Source organism: Odocoileus virginianus, chromosome 2, assembly GCF_023699985.2.
Source record: "Odocoileus virginianus isolate 20LAN1187 ecotype Illinois chromosome 2, Ovbor_1.2, whole genome shotgun sequence".
Lineage (NCBI taxonomy): Eukaryota > Metazoa > Chordata > Mammalia > Artiodactyla > Cervidae > Odocoileus > Odocoileus virginianus.
Window position 1 is genome coordinate 36,808,429 of NC_069675.1, and position 17,592 is coordinate 36,826,020.

Consider the following 17,592-nt stretch of genomic DNA (forward strand, 5'->3'; position numbering starts at 1 on the left):
GGGATGATTCACCCTTCAGTCCACCCTGAAGGGCTGTCTCTAATGTCTTGTTATAGATTGCATCATGTCGAATTAAAAAACACTCTTACAAAATTTGAAGCAAGGTTATACAAAGTAAACATAGGTATGTGATTGTGTGTGTGTGTGTGTGTGTGTGTGTGTGTGTGTGTGTATGAGCCATATATGTACTTTAAAAATAGATGAATCTTCAAACAAAAATCATCCTGTATTATTCCATTTATATAATACTTTCAAACTGACAACACTATAGAAATAGACACAAGATCAGTGGTTGCCAGGTATTAGGAACAGGGTGACTATAAAGAGAACGCTTTGTGGTGATGAATCATTTCCAGATCTTGATTGTGGTGCTAGTTATCCAAATGTTTTGTTGCTGTTTAGTTGCTAAGTCATGTCTGACTTTTTGTGACACCATGGACCATAACCCCACCAGACTCCTCTGTCCATGGGATTCTCCAGGCAAGAACACTGGAGTGGGTTGCCGTTTCCTTCTCCAGGAGATCTTCCTGACCCAGGGATCGAACCCTTGTCTCGTGAGTCTCCTGCATTGCAGGTTGATTCTTTATCACTGAGCCATCTGGGGAAATAAATTTTTACATGTGACAAAGATTCATAGAACTAAACACACATACACCAAGAAAAAAATAGAAAAATAATCTCAGAAAGAAGATTATGTATTATAACATGTAGTAAGTCAAATATATGTAAATACATAAAATAGAAAACAAAATATGTATTGCTAAGGTTTGGGTCAGACTTATTATTAATAGCTGTCGCTGGATTGGCAAATTATTATTGTCATTTAACCAAGTCCTATTTACATGCAATGTCAGTTGAAAAAGGTTTATTGAAATCTGCTGCTTTGATATGGTGTTTAGTGTTTATTAATGAATAATAATGCTGTTGAATTCCCTACAACAATGTTATGATTTTAGTACCTTACGTTTTGCTTCAGGCTTTGTCAATAATTTCATGTGGTTCTTTCTATGATCAAGGCATTAAAAATCTTAACAGAGGGTTTTTTTTTTTTTTTTTTTTTTGCATTAGAACGGGATAGTGCTTTAATGCATGAGTTTATAAGTGCTCATTATTGTTGTGGATATTAGCTTCTGTGTGGTCAGTCATCAATAACGCAGAATTTATGGGAAATCACTTTTTTCTCTTTTCCCTTTATCACCATCATCCCATTCAATGTGACTATTGACTCTGATTTCAAGAAAGTGTGGGGGTAACTAAGAAGACCACCTTTCTCTTAGTTTCTGAGGCTTGATTTTCTTGGAAACATTAACTTCTTATAGACTGTTAGTCTTGATAGGTCGTAAGGAGCTTATTTTGTAGGATCCCTCCTTTCATGTATATCGTCTCCCTTTTAATTATCCTTTGCACAAATTTCCCAGTGCCTTCATAGGGCTGAGGTCCTGTTTCTTATAGTGGAAAGTGATCTGATAAGTAACATGACAACATGTTAAGTCATCTAAGGGCATTTTCATCTTAAGTGAGATCACCAGAAAAAAATAAAGGTAATCTATTGTGGTAATTTATTTAAGCAGTTCTTATATCTAAAACACCAGTACTTAAAAATACCTAGGAAAAGTCTAAATAATAGCTCACTGGTACTGGAAGGAAATTAACCTAAAGGAATGAATTTCTAAACTATAGTAGAATTTTAGTCACTATGGTACCTGGGAAGGAAAGAAACTTTCAAGGGATATATGCAAGTTGGCTTTTTTATACTGTTCAAGTTATGACAATTAAGTCATCATTCAACTCAAGTATGAAGGTTTCCTTACCTCTGTATGTTCAACTTATTGAAATTTTTTTAAATCAAATAGAATTTGGGGAATCTGTGGATCTTGGCATCTCTACCAGATTTTAAGTTCTTTGATAGCAAGGCCATGTCTTTTGTAGCTTTGTGTCTTAGAACTATTTAGTAGATGCTTAATTGCTGAATATATTTAATAGTAGATATTTAATAAAGATGAGTATGTTTAGTGAGTATATTGATGTCATCAAAAATTTAGTTGCAAATACACTTCTGCACAGGTGAGGACAATCACTTATTTTTTAAAAGATTTTTTTTTTTTAATGTAGACCCTTTTTTAAGGGGCTTCCCAGCTGGCTCAGTGGTAGAGAGTCCACCTGCCAAACAAGAGACCTAGGTTCAATTGCTTGGTGGAGAAGATCTCCTGGAGAAGGAAATGGCAACCCACTCCAGTACTCTAGCCTGGGAAATCCCATGGACAGAGGAGCCTGGTGGGCTACAGACCATGGGGTCACAAACACTTGGACACAACTAAGCAACTAAACAGCAGCAGCAATGGAGAAAGATAATGTTACAGAGGAGATTCACCTGGAAACACTACTGGGATCTCAAAACGTTGGCAGTAACAAATGTTTAGGAGAAAGTTAGTAATAAACTGTGTAATCTGCAGTTACACAGAGTTGGCCCTGGCTTCAGACAGAATAGTCAGGTGTTCTGGTGCCCAGGTGAGAGGAGAATAACCTCGTTTAGTGATATCAGTTGGTAAACATCCATTGGCGCTCTACCAGGGTGATGTGTATTGACCAGATGGTTAAGTGCAAGCACAAAACCAACGGCTGAGAAGTTTATTTTTGATAAATTGCTCATTGCCACCTCTTTGATACTAAAATGAGTATCAAATGAATATGAAAATGGGTACCATAGGCATTCAATTTCTGTATTAGATAAAGGAAAAAAAAAAAGCAATCCATTGCTCTTCCATTTAGACCAATCTAAATTGATTATCCTCCTCATCTTCCATTTACTCCGCTACATGTCTCTCTTAAACCATAATTTCAGGAGTAAAAGTATTTATACATTTTTGCTGAGATCAGGGATTTTAATATGCTGAGCAACATATCATTCAAGGAGCTGACCTGCAGTTTTCTGATTGATAATGGAAATGTTAATGTATTGTTAGGCTTCTTATTTTTGGCCTAAAGTGAGCTAATAACTAGAATCATTATGTTGTGCCTGTAAAGTGTGTAGGCAAAAGGGAAGGTGCAGAAGTTGAAGTCTATTTTTCAAGTTAATTATAATGTTGGAAAAATGAATTAGCCAGAAGGAAAAATCCAATTTCACACCCTTTTGCTAGTAAAAGAGTGGGGGAGGGGGTGGAATAACCAATTTCTAAACTCTGTAATGCTATTCTTTGGATAAGTTTGTTGCAAAAAGTTTCCCCATTAATCTATGTCTTGTAGTTATTAGTACAACACTTGTTACCGTGGAACCTAAGATTGCACTGAGTGAAACACACCATTGCTCCAGATTTGTTGTCAGTCTCTCTGCTCTGATGCTTTCATGTTGCCATGACATTCCAAAGAGCAGTTCCCCAGTCACCTCGAGTCACCTACTAGCTCTGTGCCTGCAAGGCACATACTGAGTCTGAAGGAAAGTGAGAGAAAAAGATGAAAAATAAATGCCAGGAGTGATGCCTGGCAAGTTTCCAGTTGCTTCTTTACTCTTGGGGGCAGGTCTGTGACTTGCATTCTTAAGGGGATGGGTATCCCATCCAGTGGGAGGGATCAGTGTTTGAAGGATACAGAAATCTGAGGCATTACAGTGGCTTGTCGCCTCCTAAGGGCCATGGTATACAGATCAGCAGTGTATCAGTGGCATTAAGATGTCAAGGAGATGCAGTTAGGAAAAAAACTAAGAAGATCGATTAGAGGGGATATAATGAAAAAAAAAAAAAAAGATTAAGACACATGGCTTTGTGGGGAAGAAATTGGGTCCTTTTGCCTTTTTTCTCAAACTTTCCAAAGCACTTGATTTGATCAAGTAGACTCTGGATACCCATATGCTGGTTCATGGTGTCTAAGTCCCACAGGGACCCCAAGTTTGCCTCGATGTGGGCAGAGGGAGAAGCCTAATCCCCAAAGTATTGGCCCTTACATGTTATTCTCTGGTTCTAGTTCTCCAGCTCCAGGAGACAGGGGCTGAAAAACTAGTCAAATACTAGTTGCAGAGTTATGCACTACTATGTAGAATAGCATATATAGAGTTAATTGTGATGAGCAACTCTGAAAGACTTGAAAATCTTGGGAGCATTTTTATGCTGGCCGGTTTTACTGTGTTTAGAGGAGAGGACTAAGGTTTTTCTTTTTCACCAGAACAATTTAAACTTAAACTCTTTGTAAACGTCAGCATTCTAAATAACCATCCCTCTTCTCTATTGTGTTACTATGGTTGGGGGTGGAGAGGTGGGAAATGGTGAAGGAACCCACTAGCTGCTCTTTCCTTGGTCCCACCTTCTCCCTCTGTAAGTACAAAGAGTCTCAGTGAAAACTAAGTGCCCCGGAAGACCGAGGACATTTTCCTAATCTGGTTCCTTTGGTTACATCATTTCTGGTCCTCTGTTTCTGGAGTAAAACTGCAGCTGTGCAGTGTAGACCTTGAGCAGCTGAAGGTCCAGTTAACAGAGTCTTGGGCTGACACGTTCACATCCAGAAACCTCTTTGGATACAGCCTACCTGGAAGTTTTTTGAAAGCTCTCACCTCTGAGGCTGAGCTCTGTCAGTCAGGAAATAACAAAAAAAGCAATCAGTAAAATTTGGAAATGACATTAGAATCTAATGATCGTTCTTCTTTGCCATATATTTTTGCAGAGTGAATCATTCTACAGAATGAGAGAGTGGTCAAGCAGATATTTATCAAGTGCCAGACACTACTGCCAACATTGCCAGGAAGTAAAAAGCAGTCTGAGTGTAACGAAGATAAGAAAGTATAAACCCAGCTGCGACAAAAAAGCAGAATTTGAGCATGTCATAAGAGCATACAAGAATGGATGACCAAAGAAGAATAGATTACACGAGACTGGAAGGGCTAGGAGAAGCTCCCTGCAGAAGTGACATGTGAGGTAGGCCTGCAAACAAGGAAAGTGTTTAAAGGCAAGATGGTGGGAAGCATGTTCCAGGGGGAGGGTGGAGGTGAGCAAAGCTTGTCACTGGGAAAACACCAGGTGTGTTAAGGGAACAAGCAGCTGCTTCTTGGACTAGGAAGTTAGATGTGACATTTGAGAGCACAGTGTCCTCTGCGGAGGGCAGAGCTACCTTGTAAATGTGGAGGAAGGAAGAGCGGAGGTAGCAGGGGCTTCAAGCTTAGACAGCTCTTTAGAAGGCCTGGCGTGGAATTCAAGGTCAGAACAGCTTACTCTGCAGCAACACCACATGCATCTCAATTCTGCAGGGTTGTGTGAGTGCACCCCCTTGATTGCAGGCCCAAACATCTTGGTATCTGTGTGAGAGACCCAACACTGAATGGCCATGGGGGAGAGTTTCAGAGAGACAGGCTCTCTTTTCTCTGTACTACTCAGAATTCAGTGGGTCTCTCTGAATCCAAGATGAAGTCCTAGAGGAAATGTGTGATGCAGGTTGAATGGAGGCCCCTGATTATGCTAAGGCAGTAGCACTCCTCCCCTGGTTTTCTTGGGTACCATAATCAAGTCCTGACCTCTCTGGACTTCCTTTTCCTGGCCTCATGGATGGTGCTATTGCCTTCTCTATGTCAAGATCCAATTAGGATCTAAGAGGAATATTTATGAAAGCACTTTGAAAATTTTTATTTCTAATGTAATATGAACTGGTAGTTTTGATTAATAAATTAACTTTTTTTTCATGAGCTGTTTGCTCCATTGGCCTGAGCAAATGCAGAATCTGAGCCTTTAGGAGTCATTTTAAACTCATAGATCAATTGAATGTAAACATTAGACGGGACTTTAGTACTGTCTAGTTCTCCTCATCTGCTGAAAGGCAGACCATCATAGAGATTAAGAGTACAGATGCGCATGTAAATCCATGGCTGATTTATGTCAATGTATGACAAAACCCACTACAATATTGTAAAGTAATTAGTCTCCAACTAATAAAGAGTACAGATGCTGGAAACAGATTGAACGTGTCCAAATCTCATCTCTGCTTCTCAGTTACCTGATTTTGAGCAAGATTATTTTAACCACCCCATGCCTCAGTTTCCTCGTCTGTAAAGTGGTGATGAAAAAACGTTCCCTATCTCACAGAGTTGTTGTGAGGAGTTGGTGCATGTGTGAAGTGACCTGAGGGTCTGCACACAGATGATGCTGTGTGCACTGGTACAGTTAGTTCAATGGGCTCGCTTTTGCAGATAAGGATACTGAGGTCTGGAGAAGTGAAGTGACTTGCTCCAGGCATTCATTTGCTCCGCAGCTGAGCCAGGACTAGAACATGTTTACTGTCTTCTGTTTATTCAGTCTGCAGGATTTGCTTCTGATGAACATTTTAAAATGAAGAAAAATCTTCAAAATCTCTCAGGTATCAGGTGGGAGAAAGTCAGATATCTTCAGGGAGAAGGAAGAGCCTCTCAGAAAGAACTGTGGAAAATGTGTCCTTACATGTAGATTAAATTGGATAAATTCTCTGAGAGCTATTCACACCAAATGTACCCCCATGTCTGCCTTGTCTCATTCTCCTGAGGCATTTACCTCACACTTGCTGGACTGGGTCTTTTTGCACACTGGATGAAAATCATGCAAAGTTCTCCCTTGGCTGTAGGAAGAAATAAATTGTAACCTGTTGCCTTGAGAGCAGAGTTTACATTTCTCCATACTTGTATTCCAGCACAGCATCTAGGGTACTCGCTAGCCATCCACTAAATTGACATGGAACAAATTATTGTTTAGCTTTTGACAGCAGAGAGAAGTTCTGCTTATGCAGCCTCACTGTTGTCTACTAGAGACATTTGTTTTCTGTTGTTTCTACCCAGGTCAGGGATTCACACACAAAGCAATGAGGGGCTCCTTCCTGGTCCTTCGGAGGAGCCTCCAGACTTCTCAGACCTCAGTTTATGTACCCCTGAATCCACAAAAGGGGAATCATAACCAGGAAAATGTCTTGCACATAATGAGCATCGACCTGCAACATGCTTGACCACCTGAGGGGAGAGATGTTAGGAGGCTGGGGGGTGCTAGGAAATAATTAAAGGGCAGGGAAGCACCCCCTGGCAGCCTGCATAGGGGACCCTGGCTGGACAAGGAGGTCAGCCACAGAGAGGGTGTGATAACAGTGCACACCTATAAAGGGGCCCAGTGGGGCCTTCCATCCTCTTCTGTTCCCTGGAGGCTCAGGAAAGACAGCTGGCCCAGGGCTCCAGGGCCTGGGAGAGGTGAATCCCTGTCCTGCCTGTCTGTGCCAAGGAACAGTATGATAGCACGCTAGAATGTAGGTGAGGCCAGCTCCTAGACAGTCAGCATCCCACTCACATTTGTGGACCACTCAGGATTCCATTCCAGGCACCTGTGTTCCAGGCACTGTGTCTAAGTTCTTTACATGCATTATATTATTCAAATATTATCAAAACTCTATGTGGTATGTATGGATTATTATATTATTCCCACTTTGCAGAAAAGTAAATTGAAGCTTGCTGTGCTTAGTCACCCAGTCATGTCCGACTCTTTGAGACTCCATAGACTGTAGCCCGCCAGGCTCCTCTGCCCATGGGGATTCCCCAGGCAAGAATACTGGAGTGGGTTGCTATGCCCTCCTCCAGGGGATCTTCCCAACTCAGGGATTGAAACCAGGTCTCCCACATTGCAGGTGGATTTTTTACTGTCTGAGCCACCAGGCAACCCAAATTGAGGCTTAGAAAGGCTGTTATTTGTCTGAGGTCACAGCTTAAAAAAGGCATATAGTTGGGCCCTGAACCTGTCTCTCTGGCACTTGGGCCCATGCACTTCACCACTAGACTAAATAGTCACCCAACAGTGCAAGCTTCCTGGGAAAGGGATTATGTCTACTTGTATGTCTTGGCAGTCTCTTAGCTTACCTAAGATCAGAGAGGTGAAAGACCACCTAAGTGCTGGCAGAGAGCTGAGGATTTGGAATTTGTGGATAGAGCTTCTCTGGTTATAGAGGATGATCGTGAAGGGCAAGATATTTTCCTCCTTAATAGCAGGAAACTGGAGCTGACTTGTAGTCAAATAAAATAAGAAAAGTGCTATTCTTAAGGACCCATAGAATCCATACAAACTAGAAGGCTTTGTCAAAATGAAGTGAGCACCAGAGCAGAGAACAGGAAGATGAAAGTGTGTCTAGAAATCATAAGCATTTATGAACAAGTGAGAAACCCTTTGCCTAGTGGAAAGGTGGTGGTACATTTTAGAGGTACAAGGAGTGAAATCCTGAGGAGGGAAATCTACCTCAGTACCCCTCCAGGTGGGGCCGCAGCTGGAGAGCATCTTTATCACCTGGCATCTTATTAGAAATGCAGATCTGGGGGCCTACTGAATCAGTTTCTCAAGAAGTGAGATCCAGAAATCTGTGCTTCTTATCATATTACAATTTGAGTAGCACTGTGTTACAGTCTTTTCCCCAGATTCCATCTCATGTCAGCTCTGGCAGTGCTCCAAGCTTTAGGACAGCACATCACCCTGAGATGCCAGGCAGTCAGTGCTGAACCTCAGAGCACTCATCACTCATTTGGCACTGAGGGTGATGCCCTGGACTGTGGCACTTTCCTATCACTCTCTGTTACTACTCAACTGCTAGAGACATTTCTGCAGCAGGTTCTGCAGCAGGTTCTGTCATCCTTACATCCCACATCAGAAGATACCAATAAGAGGAGATGACAAGTCACATCTATTTCTGGCACATGAGGAAGAACTGATTGTGACTGTGAACGATCCTCTAAGTTTAACCTTTTAGTAACACTTTCTCTACAAAGTGGGAAAGAGAGATGCCCACTATAAGACAGAGAACCCAGTAGCTCTGTATTTCAAGAAAAAATAAAAGAGGTTTTAAAAATATTGCCTAAAGAGGGAGAATGTTCACATCTATTTTGGAATGGGTAAAAGTGAGTGATTTGTTGTGTTACTGGAAGATTTGATCTAACGTGTCCCAGGTGCTTTCAATTTGTCACTGGTCCAGAGAATACTCAAAGGGTTACCTGGTAGCATCTCAGAAGGTGATACTGCTACATATCTCCCTCATCAAAACTCAAAATGCCTGAAATGTCATCATTAGAGATGCCTTGTTTATGGCTAAATATTCCACCCAGGTATCTTTCTTAACAGATCTGGGGAAAATATGGCCTACTGATGTTAAAACCCCCATGTGAGTTGGGACTCTGGGGATCTGAGGCATCTGGGGATGATGCAGAAGGAATGAGAAAGGAGAGAAATGATGCAGAAAGGGAAAGAGTAACTTTCCTAAAGTTTATCTTGTGTGAAGCCATCATTCTCCCTAACATTTCTTTGAGCTAACCCGCTAACCTGCCTAGAGCCAGCTTTAGGAGTTCCCAGTTTAAGATGCATTAAATGCTCCTGGTCAGGGAGCCCTGACCAGAGAACATAGCTGGTCCTTTTGGCTTTGGTCTGTAACTGAGTAAAGAGCAGTTTCTTTACCAGTGAGGGGCACTGCTGTAAGCACAGGCAGTGCTGTCAGTGTGGGCAGTGTTGGATACTCCCCTCCCTTCTTTCATCTGGTTACAGGCTTGCAGGTCACATGCCAGGTCCTGATGCATGCTTCCTTAGGTTTTCTATCTCCTTTACCAAATATTATCTCTACTGCTGACCATTCCACATGCAGAACTATGTTCTATGGGTTTTGAGGACTTCAGGAGTCCCTTCTAAAATAAAATATCCTTGGGTGTGGTTATACTTGGTTTTACTTTCTGTTATCCACTTAACCATCAATTAATAATAGCAGATTTCAGTTATGCTCTTTGACAATAAGGAGGTTATTTGGGGAGATTGTGATATAATACCAAAGTGTTTCACTCTCCAGAGTGACAGGACTTTGTAGAGATGTAGAAAGGACAATAGAAAATAAAGTGAAAAAAATAGAACTTGCCAAGATAAATACGGCAACTATGATGATAAACTGTCTCATGTAAAACAGTAGTGTTGTAAGAGACTCATGTAATTGTAAATGATGGTGATTTAAGGCTTTTGGTTTTTAAAAGTTGCTATTTAATAAGATTTGATATTTAGATGCATTTTCTATGGCTTAATTATATAATTATGTGTATGATATGTTATATATAATATATATAATATTTTTAATGTATTTATTTAGTTGTAGCAGGGGATAAAATATGGAGGAATTCCTGAAGGAATTAAATTTTAAGCCAGTGTTTCAAAGAAGCAGGAACTGAAGAGAGAAAGGGAAAAGCGTAAAAGGATGGCGTAAGCCCAGGGAGGGTAGAGTCGCCAGCGAGAGTCTACAGGCTGCTTAACTAAGGTAGAGTGGCCAAGGGGAGGAGGTCAAATGGAGGGATCAGCTGATGAAGCAACCAGGGTGGCACCCGCCGGAGATGGGTCTGGAGGTTCCTAGGGAGCTCCTGAGCAGGATGACTCAATATGAAGAGTGTGAAGGAGGGGCTGGAGAGGCAGTTAGCCCAGTGCTGACAGAAGAGACAGAGAACTACAGGGTATGAAGCGGCTGGTTACTCTCAGGTCATAGGAGGGTGAATCTGAGAAACAGACAGAAACAGTATTTCTACTTCCCTCTTAAACTGGGAGTGGGGGTGTCTATTCTCAGATCTCTCTGCGCTCTTTTATCAAGGCTAGTCCTTGGACAAAGGTGATGAGACCTGGGGGATGGTTACCCCTGGTTAGGGCTACAGATGGGTCAAGTGACTCTTTCAGGTGATCTTAGCCTGACCCTATGAAGGGGCTCAGGCTCCCTTCTGTGGTCTGTTGAGATGAACCATTAGCAGAGCCATCTTGTCCAGGGAACCAAAAGTACCTTTGCCTGTTGGTAGAACCAGGGCAAATGCACCCAGCAGGTTGGTGGCTGGCTCTGTTTTTGGAGCCCCCAAAATGATAATAATCATTTTAACAAAAATTCCAGATTGAAACAACAAGCCAAAATCTCAAAGTGACTCTTCAAATAAGTGGGCAAACTATGTTAATTAATCATTTTCGAAAGATCTTCCCCCATAGCCCTTCAAATTGATTTAGAGACTGTCTTTATTTGAGAATAGAGAAGTAAAGAGAAAATTCATTTCAGTCTGACTTACTCTTAGTCAGTTTAGAGAGACAAAGTCACAATTGGTGTTTGAGGGGGAAAAATTGAGCTCCAGATGCTTCATGGAAAGAGGAAAGCTTCCATTTACTTCTCATCCTTAAAGAACACACCTTCAGGAAAATTACTGAAGGCTGGGAAATTATGAATATCAAATTAAGTAAATAAGGAAACCAGTGAACAGCTGCAATTTTCTGCCAGAGGTTTTTGTTTTGTTTTGTTTTGCTTTCCTATTTAAGAGATAGGAAACCTTTTATGCATTGGGTTTTCCAATTGATTCCAAGAGTATATTATGCTAATAGTAGCTTTACAAAATAAAAAGATGTTTGGCTTTCTATTCTGAGTTTCAGGCATGGGGGTGCATCACCACCGTTCTATCATTCTTATTCACTCTGATGAAAGAAAAGAAGATTGAGCATTAAAAGCTGAAGGTCATCCATACAGTGGTCCCAATAGCAATCTATGTACCTTTAACCCTGCGGAGGAAAAGTAATTACCCTTTGACTTCTGGTGACCTCAACTAACCTTTGTTGAAGGGCCAGAGAAAATAAAGGCTGACCATCGGCCTGCCCTCACTGCCCTGGGCTTAACCTGCTGTGTGAATGAAGAACAGCCCAACAATAGGATGAGAGGATGTTGCCATGGAAATAGCCCTGGACGAAGGAGCAAAAATCAGAAATTTATCACAATTAATGGTTTTATTAAAAACCTCCCATCTTTTGGATTATTCCCTGGAGAGTCAGGAGGATGTGCTCTCATTTAGATCTTACAAGAGGAAAATTCTGCTCGAATGAATGAAGCAACCCATACAGTAAAACCACAAGTTGTGGCTAGAACTAGACAGTTTTCTGAGAGGATCTACATGTTCACATAACTTACACAGATGCAAATGCAAACAGTCAGGATGAGGGCTTCAAAACCTCACACTACCAGAAAAATTGGTTGAAGTGCAGATTTGGGCATCTGTCTTTGAATATGTTCATCTGATGTTGCCTGTACTTCTATGCCTGAGCAAGGTCTGGAAGATATAGGAGATCATATTTAATACTATATCAGTGAACAGAATTGCAGTGTCTCATTTTGTCATCCTTACTTAACCTTTGTGTTAAATAGACTCTAACTTCTATGTGTTTTTAAGGTGAATTCATTTAGATTAGAAAATAGAAACTTGCCACCCAATTATGTTCAGATTAAACTAGACGAGCCCAAGACACTCTGGCTGATATGGGCTAATTGAAGGAAAAAGAAGCCAAGTGAGTCAGAGACAGTTCTTTTAAGAAGAGCCTGTGAATTATCTCTCAGGTATTATCAGACTTATTTAGAAGCAATAATATTGATTTTTCACATTAGAATATTTTCATTTATTTTTCATTTTTATTTTATGTTAATACAAGGATTAAATCAGACTTTTAGAAAGCAAAAATGTGGAGATTTTTATTAGTTTTTTCATTTATTTTTATTAAGTAGATTAGTGCATTGTTAAGTAGATAAGAATTGGATATTACCTCTTTTATTTTCCTTTTTCTTTGTAGATGCTAGAATAGCAATGTGAAACACTCATTTGTTGTATTTCCTAAATAGTGAGTTATTTATGTTAATCAGTTTTAAAAATAATTTGAGGTACTAAAACAAAGCAGGCGGTTAAGCTCAGATATTGATTTTCTTTTTAATGGGTATTTCATCAGTGAAATTCTAACCACCAATAAAGGAGAGAAAACTGTAGCAGGTGTTTACTGAAGACCCCTTTCACAATGAGATCTGCTTTTTTTTGGTTATGGCATGAGATGGCAACATGAATTTCATTTATGCATTTTAACTCCAGATATTTATAGGAGATTAATCTCATATTGGAGAGAAGCCTTATTCAGTTTTCATTAGAACTTGGAGAGTTATGTTTAATACACATAAACTTTTAAAACAAAAGAATGCTGTTGGCACTCTGTTAACTAACAATGAAATTCAATTCTTGAGCTTCCTGTTTACTTATCTCCTGCCTGCAGTTAGTTTATCACTCATTCTGTGTGTTCCTCCTATTGTTAGGGCCAGAATTCTCCATTTGCTGACACTCCAGGTACCCGGGGCTGTTAGGCCCATCTCAAATAATATAGTAGACGTGGCTAGACTGGTTAAACAAACTCTGTGGCCTTTGGCAGACTTTTAATCTTTTTCTTTGCTATAGATAACAGTTTTTCTTAAGTGGCAGCAACACATCTCTAAAAATAAACCTGCAACACAGTCTTGCTTGTGCTTACCTTATAGTTCAGCAGCACCTTTCTTGTGATCGTGCTTCTTCATTCCCACCTCCTTTAGTTTTGGGGGGAGCCCATACCTGCTTGTAGGGCACTAGTATATTTCTTCTGGCTGTGGTACCTGCAGCATTGAGCTTGGTCTTCAAGGTCCTTACTATATTTGGACCATCTCCAGATTTTCTGTTTATTAACCTGCAGCTGGATGGCTTGACTGAGGCAGTGGAACCAAATGTGAAGATGGTAAGGAGTTTCTGTTGTTTTACCTGTTTGGGCCAATAGAAGAGTGAAATAGAGAGTGATGATACAGATCAAAATGTAAACATTAAGTCTCATCTGTCCTTAGGGGAAAGCAGCAGATATTCGCTCAGTCTCGGTCTCCTCCATTCAGAGTGATTATGTGTAGTTTCTGCTGATTTGGGTAATCACTTCTATATTAAAATTACTGAAAGCTATTTTACTATATATCATTTACTTGTAGAGTACATTTTTATTGCTCTAATTTTGTTTAAAGGAAAGACATCATATGTATTTATTTAATTTACATGAAAATCTTCCCAGAATAATTTTGCAAAGATCGGGGTAAATCAGATTTCTCAATGACAAGGTATTTAAATGAAGACATGAGAGTATTTATTAGTTTATAACTAATAGTGCTTCAACTTAACTGCTCTTCAATATCAGCCATAAAAATGATATTCAAGTATGAAGAGTCATTTAAAAGATGAGGACTACAGAGAATAGTCCTATGTATTTTTTTAGTTATCAACTCTTTGCTTACAATTCTTAATCCTATGTATGCATACAACTACTAAATAAATGTACAGGCTATGCAGTGTAAATGAGGGACTAAATTCAATATTCCAGAAACAAAAGGTTAAATATGCAATAAATGAAATAAAAAATTAGATATCAAATATACATGGAAAAATTCTGAAAATTGCCATTCAATGCACTTTGAATATACACATTTAAAAAACAACATGGAGTTTTGTTATGAGAGTTTAAGATAATTTTTAGAGAACATACATATTTTAAACAAACACCATGACATTTTGTGTGCAGAGTTTACAATAATTTGGGGTTGAATGGATACTTTCAACTGAAGAGGGGAAAAGTCAATTTTAACGGTATATGGGTGTTAATATTACCAGCTCCAAATTAAGCATACATTAATGGCATTACATTATTCTGCTCTGTTCAGTATTTAAAATATCTTTCCAAGTATTATGTGCAGTGTAATGGATTGTATATAAATATAGGGGGTTGCCTAATTGTGATTTTTACACTGGATTTGAGTTAAAGGATGCAAAAAACATTGTTAAAAATTATATGGCATCAATGTTCCTTATAAAAGGACATAATTCAGCCTTTTTCAACAGACTGATAGAAATATAATGCTGTTAAGCTCTCCATAGTTTCAAGCACAATGTAGAAGGAAAGTAACTCACAAAAACACATTTTGATCTATTTAAATGCATCTCAAAAAACAAAGATATTCCCAAGAAATGGTCATATATGCCTTTAACAAAGTCTTACATGGTTCATCCTGAGTTTGAAGCAGGGAGTAGAATTTTAATAAAGCATGTCATTTTAAACTATATATTATATCATTCTAAAGCAAATTATTAACCCAGCTGAAAGTCCCAACCACCAGAGTTCCATATACAATAGTACCATGTATCCATCTGGGAAGTCGCTGAATTTGGTGCCGTGTATTTGCACCTTCACACCACAAGCACATAAGTACAGTTAATAGCTAAGCCTTGAGCAACAGTATCAGTTACCCTAAAAGTTACCTTCAAGATTAAATACCTTTAAATGCTGCGGCACCCTGGATTTCCAGTTAACCAAACTATATTTCCAGCAGAAACTCCTGGAGTGTAGAGCAGTTCTTCTCTGTAAGCCCTTCTTGCTGGTCTTCTTGGAAAGCGGTGCTGGAACATTTTTTTTTTTTTAATCCTGTTGATAATTTGACTCTCTGTCAACTAGTGCTTGTCGACCCATCACTAGCCTTTCTTAGGGTGGAGTTGACTGGAAGGTTGAAGGGCTGAAGGCCATCATACATCATCTTTCCCTTCTCACTGTACCTTAGTATGAATAAGGCATCGGGACTATGAGGAAAGGAGGGAGAGCTGAGCTATCATATAGTCCACAGATTGCAGGCTTTCCCTCTGTCCTGCAGTGCTGGAGAAGGGGATTATTGCTGCAGGAAAAAAAAAAAAATCTGGCCACACTGTACAAATAATCACCGCAGTTCAGATCTCCCCCCACCTCCCTCTGTTCTCTCTCTCTCTCTTTCTGTCTCTCCCTCTCTCTCTTTCTGGCTCTCTGTGCGAGGCCCCAGCTGATTCAGGCTGCATCCATCCATACATAAATCATTCCCCTTATTCTATTGGTTACATGGTACATGGCAAGTATTGATTTTTTCCGTTGCCTCATTGCTGGAGAACACTTGGTTTTTGTGAGACAGAAAAAGAAAAAGAATAATAATAAAAAAAAAGACAGACCAAACCAAATAAAACAAAATCCTCACTGGAGTTCAGTCTAGATAAAAAATTATCAGGCAGGTTTGTACCATCCTAACAATAAATGTGTTCCAAAAAGAGCATACTTTGGGGAAGGCCCTTTCCTATCTGTTTGCATGTTCTTCCAGTATACTCTGTCTCAAAATTAAAAAAAAAAAAATTGTTCCTGGTTGTGAAGAGCTCTGGGTGCAGGAATTAGGAGCGGCATACAGAAAGGGAGATGCTCTCTCATTGTGCAGGGCAAGAAGACATCTAATGAATCACTGTTAAACCAGGAAAAAAAGAAAGTTTAGTTAAAATACAACTTGTTCTAACAATAAGAATAAGGAGACAAGAATAATGCCTCATGGCCAAGTGACATGTATGGAATAGGAAGATGTTTTTCAAGGTTTATTTTGTGTGGTAATAAAATGTGCAAGGGTACCTTGTTTGTGTGAAGTATAAATATAGAATGTGCCTCAGCTGTCAAAATATTGTGTCTTTTCATACTAGAGACAGGACAGAGCCAAAAAAGTGAATTGGTCTTAGTTTAGGATTCTGACATTTGAGTAACAGAGATAGAGTGTTCTTCAGAACCTAAGTTAAAACACCCAAGACTCTTAATATGTGACTTGTCACAAAAACTAATTTGTTTTAAAGTGATAGTGACTCTTGGACTCAGTCCAAAGGGCTTTTATTTCTGAAATATCAAAATGACTTCTTTATGAGGTTATCTGATCCAAAGGATCATTCCAACAAACAAGAGGTTGTTTCAACGAGGAAATCATTATCAGAAGGTTACAGAGAAAGTATAAGGTGTGAAATGACTGTAAAAAGCCCAATTTCAATGTTGAAACTTATATGACATTTGATTATCAAGCTAACAAAGGTTGAAGCTTAGGAACACACAATTCAGCATGCTCCACAGGTGACAGGAAATTTTCTTTTGGATTTCACTTAGAGCCATCAACTAACAAACATACCATGCACAAATTTCAGATGAGAAGTAGTAAGGGCTTCTTTAACTTACTTTTAAGGTTTAGAAGAATTTCTCCTAACCCAAAATATTTACTCTGCACAATAGAAAGAGTCTATTAAGTTAAGCTGTCAGTAACCTCAGAGGTTACCTCGGGATTTCTCCTCTGCCCTCACAGAAGCCGTGCTGGGGATTTCTTTTTGCTCTTTGTGTATGTCAGTTGACGTTGTGGCCCTTGGTGCTTGGTTCATGTTTATGATGGGGTCTGCCCAACAGAAGATGCTGTGGAGCAAAGCCGCAAGGGACGTGTCCGTGGGAGCTGGGGCAGCCCATCTAGGTGTGTGGCCCTTCTGTGCACATAATAACGTAGCTCTTTCTTCTTATTGTGAAGTTCCTTTTATTGAAGGACTCTGAACATCTCTTTTTGCATAGAAGTACTGGTTTATCTAACTTGCCATTTCAAGAGAACCTCTTTGAATGAAGATGTGGAAGGAGGGAGGCCTGCCTGGAATTTTGTCCAAATTAAGGTTTTGTTGTATTGTTTCGTTTATGTGGCTGTTATTATTTTGAACTCCAATTTAGATGTGTGTTCTCTCAGCAGTCTCTCTAAGGAGAGTAAGATGCCTCTCTACCTACCTGCATGGTGAAAGTGTCCACAAAGGACCTTTAGATTTAAAAGGGAAACAGACAAGAAGATAACAAAAGTGATAGGAAATGCTTTGAACCTGACTTTTTTTCTCTCTCTCAACCTTTCCCAATCCAACAACTTGAACAAATGTTTATTGAACACTTCTTGGGGACCAGGGTTTACTGGAACGAGGGG

At 39.6% G+C, this 17,592-nt stretch overlaps 1 long non-coding RNA gene across 2 annotated transcripts in view; it reads left to right on the forward strand.

The window, feature by feature from the left end:
• Window positions 1-17,592, forward strand: part of LOC110147518 (uncharacterized) — a 445,714-nt gene that overhangs the window by 383,371 nt on the left and 44,751 nt on the right. For both annotated transcript variants that reach the window (XR_011492090.1, XR_002316879.2), the window contains one exon: window positions 4,651-4,901. This is a non-coding gene — a long non-coding RNA (uncharacterized lncRNA). The remainder of the gene's footprint in view (window positions 1-4,650; window positions 4,902-17,592) is intronic.